The sequence below is a fragment of the Panulirus ornatus genome, chromosome 1, assembly GCF_036320965.1.
Source record: "Panulirus ornatus isolate Po-2019 chromosome 1, ASM3632096v1, whole genome shotgun sequence".
Lineage (NCBI taxonomy): Eukaryota > Metazoa > Arthropoda > Malacostraca > Decapoda > Palinuridae > Panulirus > Panulirus ornatus.
In genome coordinates this window covers 69,681,427-69,702,215 of record NC_092224.1, presented here as the reverse complement: position 1 = coordinate 69,702,215, position 20,789 = coordinate 69,681,427, and the positions used below count along the sequence as shown (strand labels likewise).

General features: G+C 41.3%; 1 protein-coding gene across 13 annotated transcripts in view; it reads right to left on the bottom strand.

Moving 5' to 3' along the window:
• The window catches only part of Asator (tau-tubulin kinase asator), a 595,476-nt gene that overhangs the window by 63,191 nt on the left and 511,496 nt on the right, over window positions 1-20,789 (bottom strand). The window lies entirely within an intron of this gene.

The window sequence follows — 20,789 nt, the reverse complement described above, 5'->3', positions numbered from 1 at the left end:
CATGAATAAAAAAATACAATGCATTTCACTTCTAAAACATTCAGCCTACCCTTTACAATTATGCTTAGAGCCCATATCTTAAATTCATGCAGCATCAATGGGAATACTATACTAACAGACTTACCCATCTTTACCTTTAAAGACTGTGATCTTTCTTTCCAAACTTTTCACAATATGCCCAAGACCTTCAGCTCCCATGGTTTCATTCGCTTCCACATCCACTACTAAATATCTAAAACAGTCACATTCACTGCTAGATATCTAAAACATTTTACTTCCTCCAAGTTCTCTCCATTCAAACTCATGGTCCGAATAACATGTCTATTTTAACTGTTAAACCTAGTAACAATGCTTTCATTCAAGTCTACTCAACGTTCTCCTTTCACACACACTACCAAACTCAGACATCAACCTCTCACTCAAAGCTGTCACCACAGCCATATCATCTGCAAACAATAACAGTAACTTACCATCAAGGCTTCCTGCCCTACCTGACTGCATACCTGCTTCTCTTTTCAGGACCTTTGCATTCACCTCCCTCACCACTCCATCCATAAACACACAAAACAGCCATGATGATATCACAAACCCCTGCTACAGACCCATCTTCACCTGAAACCATTCACCATCCTCTCCACCTATTCACACAAATGGCTTACTCTCTTTATAAAAGCTCTTCTCAGCTTCCAGTAGCCTTCCTCCCACACCAAACATACGTAGCACCTTCCACAGAGCACCTCTATTAACCCTGTCATATGCTTTCTCCAGACCCATAAAGACCACAAACAAATCCTTATGTTTCTCTAAGTATTTCTCACACACATACTTTAAAGCAAACACCTGATCCATATATCCTCTACCACTCCTGAAACAAAACTGCTGTTTCCCAATCAGGTGCTCTGTGCATGCCACCATTCTCTTAATCACCACTCTTCCATACAACTTACCAAGTACACTACAAACTAATACCTCAGAAATTTGAACACTTACCTTTGTCCGCTTTGCCATCATAGTGTCAATATATAGGTATTCTGCCAATCTTCAGACACCTCACCATGATACATACACACACTGAAAATCCTTACTAACCAATGAACAACACAGTCACTTCCTTTTTTATGAAATTCAACTGCAATACCATCTACTCAGCTGTCTTGCCACATTTCATCTTATGCAAGGCTTTCACCACCTATTCCCTTTTCATCACACCATATGCTATGACTCCCTCACTTTGCATACCTACCTCACTTAAACACCCAGTATTTTCCACTCTCATCAAAACATTCCACAGTCCTTCTTAGCACTAAATCCATCTCCTCATCACCTATTCTTTGCCTGTTACTACTCCCTCATCATTGTTAACATTTATTCTCTGTTTTTCTGATACTACCAACCTCTTTCCTAAACACTTTCTTATTCTCCCTGAAGTCCCTTCATACTCACTCACCCCAAATATTTTTCCATATTTTTTCACTGTTTCCTGCATCAATAAGGCAGTGCCAGGCACAGACAGAAAAAAAGGCCAAATTCGCTAATATCTATTATTTGTCATGTGCAGTGCACCGAAACCACAGCCCCCCTACTCACAACCAGGTTTCACAGACCTTTTCATGCTTTCCTCTGGCTGCTTCACATGCTCTGGCTCAGTCTACTGGCAACAAGTCGACCCCTGTATACCACATTGCTCCAATTCACTCTATCCTGTGCAAGCCGCCCACCCTCCTGTATGTTCAGGCTCCAATCACTCAAAGTCTTTTTCCCTTTATCATTCCATCTCCAATTTGGTCTCCCTCTTATTGTAAACTCCACTTCTGACACATATATACTCTCTGTCAGCCCCTCCTCCCTCATTTTCTATATGTTGAGAGCAATTAAGCACATCCTCCTCAGCTCTTCCAACTATACTCTTCTTATTGAAACATCTCTCTCTTAACCTTGTATTACTTACATAATCAAACCACCTCACACCATATACTTACCACAAACATTCAATTTCCAACATATCCACCCTCCTCTACACATCCTCATCTACAGCCCCTGCCATGCATCCATACAACACTGATAAGGCTACTATACCTTCAAACATACCCATTTTTGCCAAACCAGATATGACTTCTCTTTTCACATATCCCTCAGTGCTCCCAGAACCTTAGCCCCCTCACCCACCCTATGACTCACTTTTGCTTTCATGGTTCCATTTGCGGCCATATTCACTCCTAAGGATTTGAAAAACTCCACTTCCTCCAAATTTCTTCCAATCAAACTCACACCCCAACTAACCTGTCTCTCTACCTTTTTAAACCTAATAATCTTGCTTTAGTTCACAATTAGTCTAAGCTCCTCCTTTCACACATTTTCTCAAACTCAATCACCAACTTCTGCAGTTTTTCTCTCAAATCTGACACCAGTGCTGTTAACTGCGAAACAACAACTGACTCATTTCCCAGTCCCCATCATCCCCTACATACTAAATCATTGCCCCTTTCTCCAACACCCTTCCATCTCCCTCGCTTACCACAGCATCAATAAACAAATTAAAGAACCATGGTGATATAATACACCCCTGCCACAGACCAACCACTCCTTCTAGAAGCTTTCCTTACACTCCATATGTATATTCGTAAGACCTTCCACAAGCCATCTCTATCAACTCTATCATATCCTTTTTCCAGATCCATACATGCCACTATAAATCCTTCTTTCTTTTTTTTATTTATTTATTTTTTCTTTTTTTGCTGTCTCCCGCGTTTGCGAGGTAGCGCAAGGAAACAGACGAAAGAAATGGCCCAACCCACCCCCATACACATGTATATACATACGTCCACACACGCAAATATACATACCTACACAGCTTTCCATGGTTTACCCCAGACACTTCACATGCCCTGATTCAATTCATTGACAGCACGTCAAACCCCGGTATACCACATCGATCCAATTCACTCTATTCCTTGCCCTCCTTTCACCCTCCTGCATTTTCAGGCCCCGATCACACAAAATCTTTTTCACTCCATCTTTCCACCTCCAATTTGGTCTCCCACTTCTCCTCGTTCCCTCCACCTCCGACACATATATCCTCTTGGTCAATCTTTCCTCACTCATTCTCTCCATGTGCCCAAACCATTTCAAAACACCCTCTTCTGCTCTCTCAACCACGCTCTTTTTATTTCCACACATCTCTCCTACCCTTACATTACTTACTCAATCAAACCACCTCACACCACACATTGTCCTCAAACATCTCATTTCCAGCACATCCATCCTCCTGCGCACAACTCTATCCATAGCCCACACCTCGCAACCATACAACATTGTTGGAACCACTATTCCTTCAAACATACCCATTTTTGCTTTCCGAGATAATGTTCTCGACTTCCACACATTCTTCAAGGCTCCCAGAATTTTCGCCCCCTCCCCCACCCTATGATCCACTTCCGCTTCCATGGTTCCATCCGCTGCCAGATCCACTCCCAGATATCTAAAACACTTTACTTCCTCCAGTTTTTCTCCATTCAAACTTACCTCCCAGTTGACTTGACCCTCAACCCTACTGTACCTAATAACCTTGCTCTTATTCACATTTACTCTTAACTTTCTTCTTTCACACACTTTACCAAACTCAGTCACCAGCTTCTGCAGTTTCTCACATGAATCAGCCACCAGCGCTGTATCATCAGCGAACAACAACTGACTCGTTTCCCAAGCTCTCTCATCCCCAAATATTCATCCCACATTCTTCAAAGCAAACACCCAATCCACAAATCAAACCACAAACACTCTACCACACCTGAAACAACATTGTTCCTCTCCAGTTTGATTCTCAGTGCATGCTTTTACTTTATCAATTACCACTGTCTTACAACCTACCAGGTACACTCAACAAACTTTTACCTCTGTATTTTGAGCACTAACCCCTGTTCCCCTTGTCTTTATACAAATGCAACATACATGCATTCTGCCAATCCTCAGGCATCTCACCTTGATCCATATATACACTGAAAATCTGAACCAATGAACAACACAACAGGATCACCTCCATTCTTAAAATTCAATTGCATTACTGTCTATTCCAGCATCCTTATTAAATTTCATCTTACATACAGCCTACACCACCCTTTTTCTCTTCACTAAACCACTTTCTGTGACTCTCTGCATACCTCTTGAGCCCAAGCAGCTAACATCTGCCATCCCATCATCAAAACATTCAACAGTCCTTGAAAATACTCACTTTGTCTCCTCCTCACCTCATTATTACTTGTCACCACTTCCCTATTAGCCATCTTCACTAGGGTTCTCATTTGTTCTCTTGTTTTCCTCACACTATTAACCTCATTCCCAAACATCTTATTCTCTGTAAAAAGTACCGATACCTGCACACCTCAAATCCCATTTGTCCTCTTTTTTCAACACCAGCACCTCCCTCGTAGCCTTCTGCCACTTTCTCTTATACATCTCCCAATCATTTGGACTCCTTACCTGTGAATACCACAGATATACCTTTCTTTTCTCTTTCACTAGCAACTGTATTTAGTCATCCCACTAATCATTACTCTCTCTCACTGGCCCACTTCGTACCTTACACCTGTCTCAAGATTCTCTCATACATGTGCATGCATACATATATGTATATGTAAGGTCTGATTGAAAAAGTTTTTAGACTATGTCTACCACAGGTGACAATATGGAGGTAGCGGACTATGCTGATGTGTAAACATAAGAGATAAACCAGACCTTTGCAGAGAGGTTCTAAATCAAATGAAGGAGAAACTGCCACCAGCTACTTGGAAATGGTCAATGGTTTCTGCACCATTACAATGCTCCTCCACACACTGCTGTTTCCACTCAAGAATTTTTGGCTAAAAAGCACTCCTATTATGCCACACCCTTTGTATTCACCTGACCTCACCTTATGTGATTTTTTTTCTGTTCTCATAAATCAAAATGAAGCTGAAAAGTTAAAGATCTGATGACATTCCAACCATCCATAATAATGTGAAAGCAGACTTGATCAATTGACAGTTAAAGATTTTCAGCATTATTTCCAAAAGAGGCAGAAATGATGGAACACTTGCATATCATCAGAGGGAGATTACTTTGAAGGAGACTGCTTGTGCACTATGCTTCAATATAAAGTTTAAGTCTTAGGACTTTGATCACACCTCGTGTATATTTTTTTCTTAGTTCTCTACTGTTTCGTGTATCAGTGAGGCGACACCAGGAACAGAGGAAGAATGGCATTCTTTCTCTACCTGTTAAGTGCATTGCACCAAAATCACAGCCCTTGTATCCACAACCAGACCCCACAAACATTTTCATGGTTTACCCCAGACACTTCACATGCCCTACTTCACTTCACTGACAGCACATTACCCCCTGTATACCACATCTGTTCCAATTCACTCTACCTTGTGCATGCATTTCAACCACCTACATGTTAAGGCCCTGATCACTCAAAATCTCTTCCATTCCATCCTTCCATCTCCAGTTTGGTCTCCCCTTCTACTTTTCTCCTTCACTTCTGTCACATAAATCCTCTTTGTCAACCACTCCCCATTTGTTATCTCCAGAGTCAAGGCTATTTCAGCACACCCCCTTCAGCTCTCTAAACCTCACTCTTCTTATTACCAAACCATTTTGTAACCTCTTTATTACTTACTCAATCAAATCCCCTCACAACAAATACTGTCCTCAAGCATTTCTATTACAAGTCCTCCATCCACCTTTGCACATAACCATCTACAGTCCATGCAAGGGCTTTGGAGAGAGGGGCAAGTATACGGTCTGTTGGGGACTAGAGGCCCTGGGAAATGAGTCTGTTGTTGTTCGCCAATGATACAGCACTGGTGGGCGATTCGAGTGAGAAACTACAGATGTTGGTGGTGGCTGATTTGAGTGAGAAACTGCAGATGTTGGTGACTGAGTTTGGAAAAGTGTGTAAAAGGAGAAAGTTGAGTAAATGTGAATAAGAGCAAGGTTATTAGGTTCCTCAGGCTTGAGGGACAAGTTAATTGAGATGTAAGTTTGAATGGCAAAAAATTGGAGGAAGTGAAATGTTTTAGATACCTGGGAGTGGACTTGGCAGCGAATGGAACCATGGATGCGGAAGCGTCACAGGGTGGGGGAGGATGTGAAGGTTCTGGGAGCGATGAAGAATGTGTGGAAAGATAGAATCTAATCTTGGAGGGCAAAAGTGAGTATGTTTGAAGGAATAGCAGTTCCAACAATATCATATGGGAGCAAGGCATAGGCTATAAATAGGGTTGTATGGAGAAGGGTGGATGTGTTGGAAATGAAATGTCTGAGGACAATATGTGGTGTGAGGTGGTTTGATTGAGTAAGTAATGGAAGGGTAAGAGAGATGTGTGGTAATAAAAAAAGTGTGGGTGAGAGAGCAGAAGAGGGTGTATTGAAATAGTCTGGACATATGGAGAGAATGAGTGAAGAAAGGATGACAAAGAGGATATGTGTGTCATAGGTGGAGGGAACAAGGAGAAGCAGGAGACTAAATTAGAGGTGCAAAGATTAAGTGAAAAGGATTATGAGCAATCAGGGCCTGAACATACAGGAGCATGAGGGGCATGCAAAGAACACAGTGAGTTGGAATGATGTGGTATACCGGGGTTGATATGCTGTCAATGGACTGAACCAGGGCATGTGAAACATCTGGGGTAAACTGTGGAAAGGTCTGTGGTGACTGGATGTGGATAGGAAGCTGTGGTTTTGGTGCATTACACATGACAGCAAGAGACTAAGTGTGTCCATATATATATATATATATTTTTTTTTTTTTTTTTTTTTATACTTTGTCGCTGTCTCCCGCGTTTGCGAGGTAGCGCAAGGAAACAGACGAAAGAAATGGCCCAACCCCCCCCCCATACACATGTACATACACACGTCCACACACGCAAATATACATACCTACACAGCTTTCCATGGTTTACCCCAGACGCTTCACATGCCTTGATTCAATCCACTGACAGCACGTCAACCCCTGTATACCACATCGCTCCAATTCACTCTATTCCTTGCCCTCCTTTCACCCTCCTGCATGTTCAGGCCCCGATCACACAAAATCTTTTTCACTCCATCTTTCCACCTCCAATTTGGTCTCCCTCTTCTCCTCGTTCCCTCCACCTCCGACACATATATCCTCTTGGTCAATCTTTCCTCACTCATTCTCTCCATGTGCCCAAACCATTTCAAAACACCCTCTTCTGCTCTCTCAACCACGCTCTTTTTATTTCCACACATCTCTCTTACCCTTACGTTACTTACTCGATCAAACCACCTCACACCACACATTTTCCTCAAACATCTCATTTCCAGCACATCCATCCTCCTGCGCACATCTCTATCCATAGCCCACGCCTCGCAACCATACAACATTGTTGGTACCACTATTCCTTCAAACATACCCATTTTTGCTTTCCGAGATAATGTTCTCGACTTCCACACATTTTTCAAGGCTCCCAAAATTTTCGCCCCCTCCCCCACCCTATGATCCACTTCCGCTTCCATGGTTCCATCCGCTGACAGATCCACTCCCAGATATCTAAAACACTTCACTTCCTCCAGTTTTTCTCCATTCAAACTCACCTCCCAATTGACTTGACCCTCACCCCTACTGTACCTAATAACCTTGCTCTTATTCACATTTACTCTTAACTTTCTTCTTCCACACACTTTACCAAACTCAGTCACCAGCTTCTGCAGTTTCTCACATGAATCAGCCACCAGCGCTGTATCATCAGCGAACAACAACTGACTCACTTCCCAAGCTCTCTCATCCCCAACAGACTTCATACTTGCCCCTCTTTCCAGGACTCTTGCATTTACCTCCCTAACAACCCCATCCATAAACAAATTAAACAACCATGGAGACATCACACACCCCTGCCGCAAACCTACATTCACTGAGAACCAATCACTTTCCTCTCTTCCTACACGTACACATGCCTTACATCCTCGATAAAAACTTTTCACTGCTTCTAACAATATATATATATATCGAGGATGTTAGGCATGTGTACGTGTAGGAAGAGAGGAAAGTGATTGGTTCTCAGTGAATGTAGGTTTGTGGCAGAGGTGTGTGATGTCTCCATGGTTGTTTAATTTGTTTATGGATGGGGTTGTTAGGGAGGTAAATGCAAGAGTTTTGGAAAGAGGGGCAAGTATGAAGTCTGTTGGGGATGAGAGAGCTTGGGAAGTGAGTCAGTTGTTGTTCGCTGATGATACAGCGCTGGTGGCTGATTCATGTGAGAAACTGCAGAAGCTGGTGACTGAGTTTGGTAAAGTGTGTGGAAGAAGAAAGTTAAGAGTAAATGTGAATAAGAGCAAGGTTATTAGGTACAGTAGGGTTGAGGGTCAAGTCAATTGGGAGGTGAGTTTGAATGGAGAAAAACTGGAGGAAGTGAAGTGTTTTAGATATCTGGGAGTGGATCTGGCAGCAGATGGAACCATGGAAGCGGAAGTGGATCATATGGTGGGGGAGGGGGCGAAAATTCTGGGGGCCTTGAAGAATGTGTGGAAGTCGAGAACATTATCTCGGAAAGCAAAAATGGGTATGTTTGAAGGAATAGTGGTTCCAACAATGTTGTATGGTTGCGAGGCGTGGGCTATGGATAGAGTTGTGCGCAGGAGGATGGATGTGCTGGAAATGAGATGTTTGAGGACAATGTGTGGTGTGAGGTGGTTTGATCGAGTAACGTAAGGGTAAGAGAGATGTGTGGAAATAAAAAGAGCGTGGTTGAGAGAGCAGAAGAGGGTGTTTTGAAGTGGTTTGGGCACATGGAGAGAATGAGTGAGGAAAGATTGACCAAGAGGATATATGTGTCGGAGGTGGAGGGAACGAGGAGAAGAGGGAGACCAAATTGGAGGTGGAAAGATGGAGTGAAAAAGATTTTGTGTGATCAGGGCCTGAACATGCAGGAGGGTGAAAGGAGGGCAAGGAATAGAGTGAATTGGAGCGATGTGGTATACCGGGGTTGACGTGCTGTCAGTGGATTGAATCAAGGCATGTGAAGCGTCTGGGGTAAACCATGGAAAGCTGTGTAGGTATGTATATTTGCGTGTGTGGACGTATGTATATACATGTGTATGGGGGGGTTGGGCCATTTCTTTCGTCTGTTTCCTTGCGCTACCTCGCAAACGCGGGAGACAGCGACAAAGTATAATAATAAAAAATATTAATATATATATATATATATATATGCTGTCATAATAATATATATATATATATATATATGCCCTGGGGATAGGGGTTTAAGAATACTTCCCACGTATTCCCTGCGTGTCGTAGAAGGCGACTAAAAGGGGAGGGAGCGGGGGGCTGGAATTCCTCCCCTCTCGTTTTTTTTTTTTAAATTTTCTAAAAGAAGGAACAGAGGGGGGCCAGGTGAGGATATTCCAAAAAAGGCCCAGTCCTCTGTTCTTAGCGCTACCTCGCTAATGCGGGAAATGGCGAATAGTTTATAAAAAAAAAAAAAAAAAAAAAAAAAAAAATATATATATATATATATATATATATATATATATATATATATATATATATATATATATATATATATATATATTTATATCCCTGGGGATAGGGGAGCAAGAATACTTCCCACGTATTCCCTGCGTGTCGTAGAAGGCGACTAAAAGGGGAGGGAGCGGGGGGCTGGAAATCCTCCCCTCTCGTTTTTTTTTTTTTAATTTTCCAAAAGAAGGAACAGAGAATTGGGCCAGGTGAGGGTAGTCCCTCAAAGGCCCAGTCATCTGTTCTTAACGCTACCTCGCTAATGCGGGAAATGGCGAATAGTTTGAAAGAAAGAAAGAAAGAATATATATTTATTCATTTTGCTTTGTCACTGTCTCCCGCATTTGCGAGGTAGCGCAAGGAAACAGACGAAAGAATGGCCCAACCCACCCCCATACACATGTATATACATACACGTCCCCACACGCAAATATACATACCCATACATCTCAATGTACACATATGTATACACACACAGACATATACATATATACACATGCACACAATTCACACTAGTCTGCCTTTATTCATTCCCATCACCACCTCGCCACACATGGAATAACATCCCCCTCCCCCCCTCATGTGTGCAAGGTAGCGCTAGGAAAAGACAACAAAGGCCCCATTCGTTCACACTCAGTCTCTAGCTGTCATGCAATAATGCACCGAAACCACAGCTCCCTTTCCACATCCAGGCCCCACAGAACTTTCCATGGTTTACCCCAGACGCTTCACATGCCCTGATTCAATCCATTGACAGCACGTCGACCCCAGTATACCACATTGATCCAATTCACTCTATTCCTTGCCCTCCTTTCACCCTCCTGCATGTTCAGGCCCCGATCACTCAAAATCTTTTTCACTCCATCTTTCCACCTCCAATTTGGTCTCCCACTTCTCGTTCCCTCTACCTCCGACACATATATCCTCTTGGTCAATCTTTCCTCACTCATTCTCTCCATGTGCCCAAACCATTTCAAAACACCCTCTTCTGCTCTCTCAACCATGCTCTTCTTATTTCCACACATCTGAATGCCCATACAAGCACATATACATATTACCCTTCTCAGTCTTGAATATAAACTTGCAATTCAGGGAGTTCTTCTCTGAAGCAGACTGCATAATTATCAATCTATATCTCTCATGCCCATTCCCTCCAGGAACTCCACTCAAGAGGGTGCCCATGGCAAAAGAGTCTCCAATTATCCCTGATTTTACATGCCTCCCTGGCAAGCACCATTCCAGGCATTCTTCCTCCATTTCTCTTTTCCAGTACTCTTCCACTCTGTTTACTTAGGTCACAAGAAGTCTTCCTCTCACACCATTCCCTTTAACTGTACTATCATACCCTCTCCTTGTAAAACCCAATCTTGCATTTTCTCCATACACCCAAACCACCTCAAAGTATTGCATTTCACACATTCTACCACTCCACAATTTATTCCCTTTGCATTTGCTGCCAAGCCACATAACTCATACATCCCCTCATTTCTTTCCTCATCTAGTCATACCACATGCTCTTCTCAAACAGCTCATTTCCACAGCCTGGATTCTTGACCTATGTGACTCGTTCCATGTCCATGTTTCGGCTGCATAGGTCAGGGTTGAGAGGAACATGGTATCCCTTAATCCTCTCTTTGCTTCCATACTTACACCTCTACCCTTCATTATTCTATTAAGGGGTCCAGTGACTCTATTACCCTTTACTGCTCTCTCCCTTACATACCTTCTCAAGACAGCTCATAAATACTTAAATTCTCTCTCCTCTTCCAGTCTTTCTCCCCCCCATGTCCAAAGCACAGTGTATTACATTCTTTTTTCATTCTATGTGGTTTTACAAACTCCAAACATTCACTATGTTTCCTTTCAAACATCATTATTTACTTTACTTGCATTTACCTTCAATTGCCTACACTTACACACATCATAAAACACACTTAAACCTTCTGCAACTCCTTCATTCTCAGCAAACAACATAGTATCATCCACAAATAGGCCTGCCACTAGCCACCATATCTCACTGCCACACTCCATTTTTGCACCCCTTTTCCCTAGTTTCGCTTTCATCTCTCTTATAACTCCATCCATATATATATATATATATATCAAAAAGCCATGGTGAAATCACATAGCCCTGCCTCACACCCATATATATACAAAAACTCATACATATGAACTTGCTCCTCCACAGAAGGCTTTCACACCATCCACCAGTTGTTCCCCTACCCTGTATATTCTTAAAACATCCCACACAGCATTCCACTCATCACTGTCATATGCTTTCTCCAGATCCATATAAGCTGCAGAAAACTTCTTACATTTCACTAAATACTTTTTCACAGTCATCTTTACCAAAAAATCAGATCTACACAGCCCTACCTTGCTCTTCACTTATTCTGCATTCAGTCACTTCCATCAATCAACATTCTTGCATACACTTTTCCTGGTATACTTAACAGACTAATTCCCCTAAATATGCTACATACATTCTTAGCACATTTTCCTATGAACAGGAACAATAGTAGCTCTCATCCAATCCTCAGGTACAACTTTCTTTTTATTTATGTTGAAGGCTTCAGTCATGGACAAAAGTCCACATCAAAGCTGGGCCTTAATTGAAATATAAAGAGAATTATGAAAATGAAAAAGAAAAGACAAGGGAAAGTATTTACAAATTTTGGAGGAAGTGGAAGACCTTTCCTTTGAAATGTCAGGTCACAGATATTGGGGAAAACATGAGAAGGTAGAGAGTTCCAAAGCTTCAAAATGTAGGAAAAGAAGCAGGAATCAATACAGCCCTACCTTGAGTTGCTGATGGCTACACAATAATCATGTGATGCAACAGCTTGCTGAGTACTGCATGGTCTAGCTAGTGGTGGGGGAACACAAGCAACCAACTCTCGGGAGCAAAAACCAAAGTAATACCTATAGAAGAGGGAAAGTGAACCAGCATTGCAGTGTAGGGCAAGGGCATCAAGTCTGGAAGTTAGCCTGTGACAATTCATATGTCGAATCACTTTCAAATCAATTCTGTCAAGTAAGCATACATCGCTAGAACCACCCCGAATGTGAGAGCAGTTCTCTATACAAGGATGAATCAATCCCCTGTACAAACAGAGCAAAAGTTCATTAGAAAAGAAGTTTCGATATCTAAATAGGACACCCAGTTTCTTAGAGGCAGACTTAGCTATTCCTGTAATGTGGGGTTTCCAAGAAAGAGTGGATGTTACAGTAACACCAAGTATGTTCACTGAGTCAAGAGATGGACTTACAGAGCCGTCAAAGGAAAGACAAGAGTTGTGAAGTTTTCAAAAGAGAGATGGGTAGAAATTGGGTCTAGGAGGCATTAAACTTAACAAGATTTTGTCTACCCACTGAGATATCCTGTCCAAGTCTGAGTTTACTGAGGAACCTGTGTCAAGATGAGATGCAGATCAAGTAAGAGATGTGGGGGCAGAATTGAAGGATGTGGATGAATGCAGTGTTGAGTCATCAGCGTATGAGTTCATTGGCTTATTTCTGGAGCAGAGGAAATTATGTACAAAAGGAGAAAAAGTGCAGGGGATAGGACAGAACCTTGAGTGACACCGCTATTAATGGAGAAAATGGAGGAGGCTGATCCATCAACAACCACAGAGATAAATCGGCCAGAAAGGAAGCTAAATATGAAGCAGCAAAGTGAGGGAGGAAAATGAAAAGAAGGGAGCTTAGAGATGAGACCATGATGCCATAATCTATCAAAAGCCATAGATATGTCAAGGGTAACTATACATGATTCCAAAAAGCTTTCAAGGATGATGACCAGATATTAGTAAGATAGGAAAGAATATCACCAGTGGATCTTGCCTCACTAAAACAGTACCAGTGATCAGTGAGAAGATTGTGATTTTCGAGGTGTTTAAGGATATTGGAGTTGAGAAGGGATTTGGATACATTAGAAATGGTAGATGTCAAAGAAATAGGAAAACAGTCAGAGGGGTCAGAACTGTCACCCTTCATAGGGATGGGATGTATCAATGCATGTTTCCAAGGAGACACAAATGTTTTGGAGTTTAAACAGAAACGGAACAGACGAGCAAGTAGGGGTGCAAGTTCAGAAGCACACTCTTTCAGTACATTGGAATGGATGCCATCAAGACCATTGGCCTTGCTTGTGTCCAGAGAAAGAAACACTTTTCAGACAGTCCAAAAAGAGAGCATGGGAAGGGGCATAGGATTCGTAAGGGGAGCATCATGGGGTGAATGAATGTTAGAGTCATCCAAAGTGGAGTCAAGGGAGAAATGGGAAACAAAGACAGTTGCTTTGTCTATGGGAGAGATTGCTAAAGTACCATCAAAATGGAAAAGCGAAGGAAAGGTAGAGCAACAGAAGTTGTTAAAGATGCCCTTTGCTAAAGACCAGAAAGACCTATCTGTGGATGATGAGGAGAGGTTATCGCACTTCCTTTGAATAAAGGAATGCTTTGCCTCACAGATAACATGCTTGCAGTGATTACAAGCAGTGATAAAAGCTGAATGGAAGCCAGATGAATGAGAATTTTTCCAAGTGTGATATGCCTGATCCCTTGTCTAAACGGCCTCAGAACAGGAATGTTTGAACCATGGATTGGAGGGAGAGGTCATCTTGGAGGAAGAGGGGATAAATACTTCCATTCTGCAAAAATAATCTATGCCATGCATTTGGTGGAGACAGAAGTATCACCACAGAAGAGACAGTAATTTACCTAAGGAAGGTCAGAGAAGAGGTTACTTAACTTATTCCACTCAGCTCTGTTGAGGTGCCAGTATTTACACTTAGAAGGGCCTGCTGAGGGGAGAAGTGCCTTTAAAATAGATGAATTTATGGTGTAATTAGATGATCCAATTTGGGGTGATATTGTGTATTTACAGCAGGATGGACTAGGGGAGAAAAACAAATCCATAATATTAGGAGAGTGGTCACAGCAGTCAGGAATATGGGTACGGTGGGAGATATTTTGCTCTAAATCATTGAGAATGGAGAATGTGAGGGCTTCAATCCTTCAACCATCTGTATGGGAGGAGTTCCACCATTCCCTATGTTGAACATTGAAATCCCTGAGGCAGAGGATCTCGGTTTGCAGATGAGAGGATGTCACAGTCTCATGGCAGGAGTTTACATAGTCGAAGGATGCAGAATTTGTAGAATTAGGAGAGTAAAAGGTGAATCAGAGGAAAAGTGTGGTAGTATGGAGACAGACCTTGAGCCACATAAAACATCAAAGTTTGGGAACCCGAGGTCCTTATGGCATGTAGCAGGTGTGTTGATATTGGAATAAGCACAAACACCACCTCTGAACTGGAATCGTTAGATATGAAAAGGGACTAGTTAGGAAATCATCAGACAACTGTGTCTCAGAGAGAAGTAAGATATCAGGACAGATGGTGTTCAACTGAGGATAGGTTACTAGAGAGAGATCATGAATATTGGTATAGTAAATAGAAGTTGCATATCAGATGCATCCACTCTATTACACTTTCTCTTCCATCCACTCCAGGTGTGTTTTCTACCTTCCACCTCATTACTGCCCTTCTTAACTCCCTTTCTGCAAAATGCCCTTATACTTGTATGATCTTCCTTCCATTCTCCATATCCATGCATGTAACAACTGCTGCCACCCCTTCTCTGACATTTATCATTTCTTCAAAATATTTTGTCAATCTTCCTTTAAGTTCCTCCTTTTGATTCAGCAACTTCCCCTCCTTACTTTCCACATTAACATTTCTGTTCTTACATCCATCTTTCTTTTTTTACATCCTTCCTGTACAATTTCTTATTTTCTTAAAACTTTTCTCTTACTTTCTTCCAAAATCTTTATCTACTCTTTCTTTGTTTTCCTCCATCAGCTTCTTAACATTACGCTTACACGTTGTTTTTCCCTCCTCTTATGCTTAACTTCCACTGGTACATTCCTTTCAAGCAATCTACCACATACCTTTTTCTTCTCCTTCATAGCATTTCTAATCTCTTCCATCCATCATGCATTGCCCTATATTTTCCTAGATCTCAAGATCTTACATCCAACTACTAATTTTACAACCTTTAACAGAATTTCTCTAAACATCTTAAACAACTCATTCATTGCATTGACCATAGGGTCAATACACTTCGATCCAAGCTTTCAGTTACCTTCCTCCCAAACTCCTTCCCTACATTTTTTCTGATTCATCTTCTTACAAAATGGTCAGAGTCTCCAAAGAATCCTCTCACAACTCTACCATCTAGCACAGCCTTTCTCAATCTTTCATCCACTGCCACATAGTCATTTAAAGCCTTTTGCTCTTCTCTTCCATCATTCCTCATCCATGTATACCTGTGGATCATCTTGTGCTGAAAAACGGTGTTTGCAAGGAATAAACCCCTCTCAGTACAAACATCCACAAGATAACTTCCATTCTCATTTTCTTTGGGCACTACCCATTTACCAACTATCTCACCAAATTCATCACATCCCACTGTTACATTCATATCACCCATTACAACCACATTTCTCTCACTCTGAAGACCGTTCAAAAGCCATTCAAATTTCTCCAAAAAATGCTTCATTTCATTATTACTTTGTAGTCTTCATATTCACAGGTACATTTACTCATACCTGTGCATACTTCACAATTCCAAACTTTCCTTTCACCCACACTATTCCTGATCCATTCCACCCATGCTCTGTAACAGCCTTCCACACTCTTGGAAATAGCAAAGTTGCACATCCCTCTTTCCCTTTTCCCTGACAATTTTCATTAATTCCCATCCATATCACTCATCCTTTCACACCCTCACATAACTTGCATTCATTGTCTCCATTTCCACTCCATACACCCTGCCCAAGGATATGGGTTTCCACAATCCCAAGCACTTACAAGTTATAACATTTAAACTGCTCCACAAGCTCATACATTACAATGCACAAGAAAGGCACCTGTCCCATGCAGGTAAGCAGGAGGAGATGTAAGGATGCATACAATGTATTGCTATGCACAGCAGAGGTACACACTCTGTGCAAGTATGAGGAGACAGGTGGATGCATCCAGTCACCCTATTTACATTCAGCATCATCACCCTCAATCGGTCGTCTCAGCCAGAGGGCAACTCCAGTGCAGTGTTTCCTGAGGCAACAGGGTTCCAAAATTATCTAAAAACTATAAAAATTCCAGCAAATCTCAGGTGTTTGTCTGTATTTACAAAGGTTGCCCTGACAGATATGGACAATGCCTTCCTCCTCGATTCCACCTCAAAGGTCATTACATGAAGGCAGGATGAGATCTGGATACTCTAGAAAACTAGAGTATCCCCTTGAGGTATTGAAACTTGAAATTTTTTCCCAATTTTGTGTCTATTCAAAGCAGCAACACCTCCTAACCTCATTGGTTACGATACTGCTGCTGTGCAGTATATGTACAATACAGGGAAAGACTTCTACACTCGTGCAGCCCCATCTCCTGAACATTCTATGCCAATAAGTACCCTGTTAAGCCTTTGCAAACTGCTAATATTCATGGGCATATTTGTTATATCAGTTTATCACCCTAACACTGAACCCATACTTCTTAACATCCTTTTCAACTAGCATTATGCTCAGCTTTATGATATGGACAGTGGTTACTCTGGTGCTGCATCTTTTGAACTGTTCACTATCAGTATCATCCAGGTGATTTAAGAAGTTTAAGGCTGTTCTCAGGTTCCCCATTCTCCTTTCCTTCCCTCTTTGTGCTTCTTTAGGTGCTGTGACCAGACTTGTGAGGCATAATCAAATTTTGCTCTGATGTACAAGTCAACAGTTTACTGATCATGTATTTGTTCATATACTTGAATGCAATTCATATATTTACCAGCAGAAAGTTTGCATCTTTCACACTACTCTTAATATGTAGCTCTGGCAATACATTAGGCACAATACTAACCCTTACATCTCTCATCCTCATAGTCCTATAATCTTTTCCTATTAAGTAATAATTGCACCAAAGTCTTCTTTCACACTGTCCCATAATCTTTTCCTATTAAGTAATAATTGCACCAAAGTCTTCTTTCACACTGTCCCATCCTCATTCCCTTGCACTAACTTGGGCTGAATCTCATCGTCCATTTATCAGACCCACTTGAAGATTGTCCAGGTCCCCCAGTAAGATGATGCAATCATTATAATTCTTTATTTCTCTTATGACCTGGACATCATCTGTAAGCATGTTTAGATACAATCCCAGACCATCTGGCAAGCCATTCCCATATACAAAAATATCAGTGTGTCTTAAGACCATACCCTACAGCAAGCCACTTGTAACCCCACCCCACTTCAAAGATGCACCTCTTACTTTGTGTTCTTTGCTCCCTGCCAGTGAGGTATTCTATCCAGTGAAGAAGCCCATCCCATATTTCTGCCTGTAGATTTAACTTTCTTAACAACCTCTGATAGAAACAAGGTCTACGAATTTCAGCAGTCTCCAAAAACACAGTCTACCAATCCCTCTCTTTGATCTAAGATGGAGTTCACCCTGACATAGAGGTCTATCTATCTATCTATATCTGTCTATATCTCTGACACCTGTTCCAATTGGAACTCCCTCAAAGGGGTGGCCATGGCAAAAGAGTCTCCATAACTAAAGAACTCTAGTGCTGCTTCTTAGCCTTCAGTGCATAACCCTTAACAGGCCACTGGCAGGGGGTAACTCTAGTGCAGTGTTTGCAAAGGCTCCCATCTAATGTTCCTAATGACTTCTTCTAACTAATGTTCCTACTTACTGCTTCTACCTAATGTTTCTACTTAATAATCCTGCCTAAATGTTCCTACCTACTACTTCTATATAATGCTCCTACCATTTTGCCAAAAGGCAGGGCTAGTGCACAGCGCTCACTGCAAGAAAATCTAGAGTTATAAAGAATGAGCTGTGTGAGTTAAGTGTTGTCAAGCCTTACATATGACGAGGAGATTCTGTATGTTCATGGACAAAATACCGATAGTCCACATGTTAGTGAGACAGAAAGAAAAGACAGCAACCTGGGTCAGAGGAGTGCAAATTGAAAACCACTGAAGTGGATACCCAGCATTTTACTTATGCATTACCTACTTTCCCTAAAACCATGTTGCTCCACAGTTAGGAAATTTCTAGTTTGTGAGCAGACATTCATTTACATCCTGATTATCTTTCAAATGTTTTAAAAACCATACTTGTCAGTGAGGATGGCTTGTAGTTCAGTAAAAATTCCAGATCACCTTTCATATCTATAGGCACATTTGTCCTCTCCCACATCTTTATAACAACCCCTTCTTATATTAACTTATTGAAAAATATTTCTAGTGGTCCAGCAAATGACTGCACATTCTTTCAGCACATATGGTGATCCTTCACTGGGACTATGGGCTTAATATGGTATTAATTGTTCTAACAGCTTATGTCATTTCTATCACTTACTATACATTCCAAGATTTCATCCCTCTACTACTTTGGTAATACTTGTGTGCAAGATCCTCCACAGAGAAAACATGCCACATTTTCTAGATCCTCCTCCTTACATATAGGCAAAACATTTGCCCTCTTTCATATCTTTAGAACCACCCCTTTCTCTAACGACTTACAGAACATTATTGCAAGTGGTCTGACAAGTGCCTCTGCACACTATTTCAGTACATATGGGGATTTTTCATCAGGATCATGGGCACTGTATGGTATAAGTTGTTCTACTAGCCTGATTATGTCACTTGCATCACTTTCTATATATTCCAGGATATATGAACTCCCACCTTGGTAATGCTGGTGTATTACTGAACTCCAGAGTGAAAACACATCTGAATTCATAAGTCAATTCTTCACATTTCCTTGTCATCCTCAAGAATTCTTCCCTCTTCCCCCCTTACCCTAATTAGCTGCTCTTTAATCAAGAGGTTGTTCCTGTTAAACTTATGGAAAAGTTTTAGATAATCGTTTTCCTCTTCTACAATACTGTTTTCAAAATCTCTAGCTCCTTCCTCATTACTTGGTGATACTCATTCCTTGCTCTCCTGTATCTTTTATAAGCTGGCTTGCTGCAGAGCCTTTTATATTTCCTCCATGGTACATCCCTGTGCCCTCTCATTTCATTATATCTCTCTCCATTTTGATTCTCCTCTTCTACTGGCCACTAGAGGTACCCATAATCTGACCCCTTCAGTACAGGTTTCACAGATCCTTCCATAGTACTGGTCCATACTCTTATTACACAACTCTCTCTCCTAAGCAATACTCTCAAAGAATCTCATAATTTCCATGTAGCTGCCATGACCATACTTCCTGTTCCTGTGCCCTGTCTGACCTCCCTCACATCCTCTGCTCCCACATGTTCAAAAATGAGCTCTATATGTTCACTTTTTCTAATCGAGTCATAATACTCCATGTGTTCCATTTTGGTATAGAGTGTGTGTGAAGATAAGTTGAGATGGTGTGTCATCCTCCCTGTTCTCATATACTCTGTGGCATGTTGATGCAGGAAGTTCTGTGCACTTTCAAGAAATCTGTATTTCCATGACTTAGTCTCCATGGGAATCTGAATTCTCCCTGTCTATTTCTCTGTAAATGAAATCTCCTATTAATAAGTACTTTTTACCATCTCCAAGGAGGGAATGCCTCATTGCTTCCTTCACCTCCTTTACTGTCCCTTCATTATTCTCTACATACACGTATTCTGGACCACTGAAGTTCTTTGGAAGATTGTAAACTAATAGTATTATCATACAATTCCTATCCAAAGAAATTATCCTTTATGAACAGTAGAAGGCACCATCTACTGATATTTCATATTTCCTGAAATCTAACAAAATCTATCAAGAGTGATAGTCCCCCATTTTTTTTTCATTTTTTTCTGTGCCTCTATTCTTCTTTGTGTGTCTTTCTGTCCATCTGCTTGTCTCTCTATCTATCTGTATAGGGGGAAGAGGTACAAGAAGAGGTAAATCACAGAAGAAATTAATAGATTTAAAGAGCAAAATCTTTTGAGCTAGGGAATATTTCAGACAAAGTATGACTGGGGACTGTAATGGAAGTATTTTGTGACTGGAGTTAGCATCAAAAGAGACACTGTCAAGTTAAAAATTAAGAAGTACTTTCATGAGTGTGGAAACCCATGTTTAACATAACAGGCATGGGTTGAGGATGCATAATCACCTCTATGTACAATATAGGAAGAGAGTTCTATACTCATAGGGTTCATCTCTTGAACATTCTAAACCATTAAGTAGTCTTTTAAATTCCTGTCAACTGCTGGCCTTAACCATTACCTTGTTTAGTC